The 7,534-nt window shown below is 38.6% G+C and overlaps 1 non-coding gene across 1 annotated transcript; it reads right to left on the reverse strand.

Moving 5' to 3' along the window:
- Positions 1-633: 633 nt before the first annotated feature.
- Positions 634-740, reverse strand: LOC133853078 (small nucleolar RNA R71). The gene has a single exon (XR_009896202.1). It is a non-coding gene; the product is annotated as a small nucleolar RNA R71 (small nucleolar RNA).
- Positions 741-7,534: the final 6,794 nt, after the last annotated feature.

A 7,534-nucleotide genomic window follows, 5' to 3' on the forward strand; every position in this document is an offset into this window, starting at 1 on the left:
TATTTGCACAACAAGTTTTTGGCGCCGTTGCCGGGGATTGTGTTAAATTGTGTTTTTAAAGTTTTTCCTTTTACTTTAGTTATTTCTGTTTATGATAATCTTAAAAAAAAAAAAAAAAAAGGTTTTTTTCCTTTAATTTTTTTATTTTTATTTTTATTTTTATTTTTATTTTTTATTTTTGTGTTCCTTTTGTTATGCTTATGTTCATGTAAAAAAAAAAAAAAATTCAAAGTTAAGGAAGACATGGCAGACGTACGTGTAGAGAATCCACCTGAGCAGAAGCCGATGAAGAGTTCCTTCATACCACAAAATCCAAATCAGCTATCTTGCATTGCTTTTCAACCAAATGTGCAAAGCAATTTTGATTTGTCTCCGTTGCTCAATATGGTTCCACACTATAGAGGCACACCTACAGAGGATCCATATCTACACATTCGGGACTTCTTTGATCTTTGCAAAACTCAAAACATCCATGGCTTAAATGCGGAAAGAATCAGGTTAATTCTCTTCCCTTTTTCCTTGAAAGATAATGCTAAGTTATGGTTGAATTCTTTGGCTGCAGGGTCTATTCACAATTGGGAGGAGTTGACCACAAAGTTCGTGAAAAGATTCTTTCCAGCCCAACGGACTAGGCAATTGAGGAGGGAGATTCAAACCTTCCAACAAAAAGATGGAGACCTATTCTTTGAGGCATGGGAACACTTCAAGGAGCTACTTCTAAAATGTCCACATCATAATCTATCTCAAGACGATCAGGTACAAGCTTTTTATGAAGGTTTAAATTATTCTAACAAAAGTCTTGTAGATTTAGCTTGTGGAGGCATGTTAATGGAGAAGAATAGCGAGGAAGCCATAGAACTTTTTGAGACTTTAAGCGAAAACTCCCAACAATTCTCATCCCGTGGGAGGCAAGGACTCAAAAGAAAAGGCGTCTATGAAGTGAATGTCAATAATGGAGTTCAAACTCAGATGGCTACCTTGGAGAGGAAACTGGATATGCTAGTGAAAGTCATGACTACTCATAACATCTCTCCAATTCAACAGATTGCTCAAGTTGAGGTATGTGCCATATGTTCTCATTCTGACCACACCACTGAGAGTTGCCCCATGCTTTCATTTATAGATCAGGAGCAAGCGAACTATGTGAGCCAGAATAACTATCCTCCAAAGAACAATCCATACTCCAACACCTACAATGCAGGGTGGCAAACCCACCCCAATTTTTCATGGAGTAACACTCAGAATGTGCAAAATCCCAAAGGGCAGCAAAGAAATTTCCAACAGGAAAATAACTATCAAGCTCCACCACAAGCGGTCGAACCGAATCCAAAACCAAAGAAGAATGACCTTGAAGATGCTCTACTCAAATTTTTAACTGAGCAACAACATACCAATGCTCAGATCAGTCAAGCTGTCCAAAGATTGGAAACACAAGTGGGGCAGTTGGCCAAAGAGTTCAATGAGAGAAAAATGGGCGAATTCCCAATGGAAGCTGGCTGTGAACAAATCATCAACCACCTCAAAAGAGAAAGAGAAGAAGAGCTTCAAAGTCAGTTGTTGGGTAATCCTAGTGGATATTACATGGAGGATTGGAGTTCTTCCTATAATGAGCAAGCTATCACAACATTGAGTGAAGAAGTGGTCGAAAATCATGAGGAAGAGGGGAAGGAGGAGCAAATTGAGGTCACACATGATCTACATCAGGAAAAATGCAAGAAAGTGAGCCTTGAGGCTTCTTCAACATCAACTCCTATTCCTGAATTACCAAGAGACCATGAGAGTAGTCTGTTAGGACCATTAGACGAGCAAACTGAGGTCATCAAAATAGAAAAACTCTCTAAGTATTCTCCTCATAGTATTTCAGTTCATGATTCCCTTCCGGATGAGAAACTGTTTGAGAATTCTCAGATTGATTTACCCAAATCTGTAAAAATTAGGAACTACCTTTCTGTAGGTAGAATTCATTCTCTATGGTCCAAGAGAAGAAAAGATTGGTGTTTCAAGTTTAAACTCAAAAGCTACTACCAAAAGCGCTCGAGCAGTCTAGGAGCTCAAGCGCATCTGCCCAGATTAGTGGTACTGAGGCCACTGCATGCACTACAAATCCATATCCTTTAAAGAATTCTGGTTTTGTTTTTAATTATTGTTCATTTTATTTTGGTTAATTTTAGTTTTATTGTGGTTAATTTTAGTTTCTATTTTTATTTTTATTTTTTCAGTTTTCCTTTCCTTGGTTTTGTTTTTCTAGTTTTGTTTTTCAGGAAAAGTGTGTCTACATTCAAGTTTGGGGGTGTGCTACGAGCCATACCTAGTCCAACCAATTTTCTCATCTCCCGGGTATGATCTTTCCATTCTATCTACACATTGAGGACAATGTGTAATTTAAGTTTGGGGGTATGAGACACACACACACTTTTTGTTAAAAAAAAAAAAAAAAAAAAAAAAAAAAAAAAAAAAATTGAAATTGCATGTTCATGTTATTTTTAAGACTTTGGTTGATCTAAAAATTGTGATTTAAATTTCATTGGTGAGCTTAGAATGTTGAACACATGATCATTTGAAATTGATTCTAAAGTCTTACTTACTTTTGGCATCTAAGGATTAACTTTTCAATCTAAACTATCACAAGCACATTATCATATAATTTTGTGGGGTATGATATATGAACCTGATTGTGTATTTTTCAATGTCTTGGATGAAGCTGGGTGACTTGTTGAATGGATACCTTGGCATATTTATAATAATAAAAAGAAAAAAAAAAGAAAAAAAAAAAGAAAGAAAAGAAAACCATTTTTGAAGCTTTCACTGAGTAACTGGACTTCTTGCCTCATTAAGCAGTGAATGTTCACGTCAAAAGTGAGAAATTCAGATTGGTTAAAGTCATGACTAGTTTAGTTCTGTAGCCTTTTTGACTCGAGTTAGTAAGCTCTTAGGGGTGTTTCAACACTTAATGCCTTAAAACCATCTGGTTTGGGAGCATTAGCCTAACACTCGTGACATGGGTCAATTAGAAAGCTTAAGAGAACTAAGCATTGCACAGTCTGAAAAAAAATAAAAATAAAAAAAAATAATAATTAAATAAAGCTCTTGCTATGATGCCTTGGTCATTCAATTTGATGGAGATCCCAGTGAATTTTGAGATATTGAGTCATTGCACATTGGAATTAATTTGAAGCCTCATGATTATGTGTTAGTTCACCTTACACTGAATTGAACTTATGATGCCTGAGCTTGTCGTTTGTAAGTGGTTAGACTTTGGAATTCTATTTTATATTGAAGATGGAGTTTATCTTTCTAAGCTTGCTAATGAATGAGAATCATAATTTTGGTGACATTTAACTCTTTGGAATAAACATGAATTTTGGCATAATGTTTGTGGGTATCATTCATGGCAAACCCTCACGAGACTTCACTCGTCCACTAGGGAGTCCTAGGGGTTTAAAAGGCTTATTGCATACGCTAAATGCAATCGTGTTTCCTGGGACAAAGGAGGTAGAGTAGTTATTGTTTTAGTTTTCATTTTTTTTCAATTCTGCATTGCTAAGGGACTAGCAACAACCAGCCTAGTGTATACAACACAGGCGCAGCTGTGAAGATATCCCTAATGATATGTCTAGATAGTGTCATGGATACTATCCAAAGGAGCCACCATAATATCAGAGCGGACCACATTCCGCGCTGCAATGACTGTGTGGTCCATAATTTTGGCTCTGAGAGCTGCCCTATCTCCCTCTGTCCTTTGGCGAACTCTGCGCTGTGGACTGCCTGCTGACATGGTTCTGCAAAAGAAACCAACAAGATTTGCCAAAAAAAAAAAATCCAAAAGAAATAATCTTGTTAGTGCACATAGAAAATCCGGCATTATGACAACAATAAAAAGGATTTTTTCCAAAAATAACAGTCCATAATAACAGCAGATATGACAAATATGCATTTGAAAAACTCAACAACATTCCCTAAATAATCAAAATCTAACAGTCAAAAAAACTAAAAAGACTAAGGCTAGAAAAATACCTGGGAGGAGAGAGTAATGCACAAAAAGACAAGAAAGGGCGAGAAAATGCCAAAAACTAGCGAGAAATCACTCACTAGAAGCCAAAAGAGAGATTTTTGGTGGGGCAAGGTGAAAATGCGGCGGCCAGGGGCTTTTATAGAGCCTATGGGGTCCCCGTCCGGACGGCTAATTAATCCCATCCGGACGCACGCTACCTCGAAAACATGCGGATAGGTCGCGCGCATCCGGACAAGTAACCTTATCGTCCGGCCATTGGAGCCGCGCGCGTTCAGACTGACAGGAGTTCCGTCAGGCCGTCTGAGCAACACCCGTTCAGACGCAGAGAGAGGCCGTTCAGACGCTTCACACTTAAAATGCAGAAAACTGAGGAAAAATTTGCAGAAATTAATTTTCCTAAGGTTAGCTGCAGAACACACATGTATAATCAACTGATAACACAATCAAATAGCATCTCAAAACTAAGCAGAGATATAAGAGAGAGTTTAGACTTCAATCAGCACAAAGATTTTCCTGTAGACAGAAAATTTAAATAGACAACTCATCTCATGCAATGTGCGTGTGTGTATGAAGACTTTTCCCACAAGGTATGACTTTCACTGAAATGACAAAATGCAACCAGATTTTCTAGACAAGAGAGAAAATCAGTGAAAGAATAGTCAAAAGTCAAACCTTATAACTTACTAGGGCCTAGCCACCCTTATCTGATACACTCCCCCTAAGATGCAGCATCTAATAGTTTTACTTGTACCATGAAGGACAAGGTAAATATTTTACTTTCACCATGAAGGGCAAGGCAATTTAGCACATAAGCAGAAAATATGTATATATAGACTACAAAATTCATGATGGTAACTGCTTGATTCTTTTGATGCTGCAACCTAGAAAGAATGACAAAATTTTTAGGTTCTAGGTTCAACTAGCATTTGGTCAATTTGGTCATCTTATCAAATACCTCTTCTCTTATCCAGAATCTCTAGAAACAAAAAGTTAGAGAAGGAGAGATGTACCTTTAGGGGAGTCTTGGATAGTATACATTTTCATCACATGAGAAAAGAAGCTATCCAATTATTGCATATACAGGAAAATCACTTGGCAGATATAGTCATAAACTCTCAATCATATCTAAGCAAAGTAGATTAATGCATAATGAATTGAGATATCAAGTGAAAACACATGCAATATCTGATATGCCAAAAAAAATCCTGCAAATTCTTCCCAAATTTTTTTTTTTTAAAATTAAAAAAATGCAATATGGAAATGACATCATATGCAAAGCACGATCAAACCTGTGAAAGCTCGATGATGCCAATACAGAAAAGCAGTCGCTCGACCTGCTTTTTCTGTCTTCCCCAACAAGTACCTGCAATGTTCTCTCACGAGAAATAGGGGGCAAAAACAACACTGGTTCCTAGATTGCATACAAAATATAACAAGTCAAAGTCAAGCAATCAACCCTAATGCCTTAGGATTAGGAACCAAATCCTAGGCATGAACACCTTCTCTTGCTAGGTGCGCCCATTCCCCCTCATAGGGTGAATGTTATTCTTCTTCTTGACCCAAGCCTGCCTTTCAATGGGTGGTTGCTAGCAGGACTTCATCTGTTGGCCCATCCACTCCATTATACTTTGCATCCAAATAGGTGGCTCTTGGTAGTATTTATCGTCTTCCACCTTCTGCGACCTTTTCAAGTGCTTGGATTTGATCTTGGATTTGCCACTGTGATTGGCAGGTACAATTCGCTACTGAGGTCACTGATGCTGAGATGCTTGGTGCCAAGGTGCATGAGACCAAGGAGCTTGATATTGAGGAGCTTGATGCCTTGGTGCTTGCCTCCATGGAGCTTGGTACGGTGCTTGATACCATGGAGTCTGATGCTGAGTCAGAGGTCTAGTGCCATGATTAGCTTGTCTGGGCACTTCTTTCTTGTCCTTCGCCTGTTGTGCTTTAAGGAGGGAGCACTGAGGTCGAACATGCCCACTCAAACCGCAGTGGTGGCAAATATAAGATCTTCTGATGGAATGAGGCTTCTGAGTGCCTGGAACATCATCATTGATCTTGTCATTCCCTTTGTCTTCAGCAATGGGGGGAGGCTCTGGGACTGCAGGTTTGACAAATACAGTCTTGGAAGTAGAGGGATTGTCAGTGGGAGGAGCTACATACCCGAGACCAATCTTGTCGGTTGGGCTATTCTGAATGGACAGCATGTGAGTCAGCTTTTCATCAGTGACTCTTTCTAATTGGAGTTGTGTCTCTAGTAGCTTTTCCTCGAGCTCTTGAATTCTTAGCAGCAATGAACTCTTCTCAGTCTATAAACTGTTAAGATCATGAAGGTGCTGCTTACGTCCTTCCCTCAGCTTTTCGTACTTTACATAGAGAGTTGTGTATGCCTCCTTGAGTTCATCCCCATTATAACTATGCTCTGAGTAATAAGAGTCATCTTCTTCAACAAGTGGAGCCAAAAAGGCTAGAAATTTTTCAAACTCTGGAGCTTCTTCTTCTGACTCATCACTGAGAGTCACATTGTAAGCCTTTCCCTTGCCCTTCTTAAGGTTCCCGCAATCAGCCCGTATGTGCCCAAATCTTGAGCATTCAAAACATCTTGGACCTCTGGGATCCTTCTTATCTTCTTCCTTAGGTTCAGCTTCTCTGGCAGCTTTCTTCATCTTTTCAAAAAATTTCTTCTTGAATCGGTCATCTCTCATTAGTCTTCTGAAATTTTTGGCCAGCATAGCCACCATTTTTTCTTCCTCCTCAAAGTCATCTCCAGATGAGGCTTCTACCCTTTTCTTGGAAGCCTTCAGGGCAACGGTCTTCAGCTTCTTGACCGGGGGCAAGGACAGCTCATAAGTATGAAGAGATCCCACCAACTCTTCAATCTTCATTTCTTCAAGATCTTTGCTCTCTTCAATAGTAGTCACCTTGATCCTAAAACGGTCAGGAAAAGATCTTAGAATTTCGAATGAGTTTTACATCCGAGACAGGCTTCCTAAGACTCACCATGGAGTTTCTCAGGTCACTCATCTTGGAGTAAAACTCTCCAAATGTCTCTTCTTCCAACATCTTAATTTCTTCAAATCTGGAAATCAACATTTGAAGTTTGGCAGATTTTACAAGTTTAGTGCCTTCATATGTTGTTTCAAAGATTTGCCATGCTTCTTGAGTAAATTCACAGTTTAAAATTTTTGCAAATTCAGACGGTGAAAGTGCTTGACATAGAGCATGGAGGGCTTTATCATTTGAAAGTCGTGCATTCTTCTGAAGGACTAGTTCGAGTGCTGTATCCGCTAGTTTAGTCCAACCAGTTTCAACAATACTCCAACAGTCAATAGATTTTAAAAAGAACCGTATACGAGCCTTTCAATAGCCATAGTTAGTATCGTCAAAAACAGGAACAGTATTAAGAGTTTGAGACATGATAGAAGTCAAAAAAATAACACTCGAGAATTGAATCTTAACAGAGTGTACCAAGCTCTGATACCAATTGAAAAATGAAATTGACTTCTAATATAAAACAAGTGT

The sequence above is a fragment of the Alnus glutinosa genome, chromosome 12 (genome assembly GCF_958979055.1).
Source record: "Alnus glutinosa chromosome 12, dhAlnGlut1.1, whole genome shotgun sequence".
NCBI lineage: Eukaryota > Viridiplantae > Streptophyta > Magnoliopsida > Fagales > Betulaceae > Alnus > Alnus glutinosa.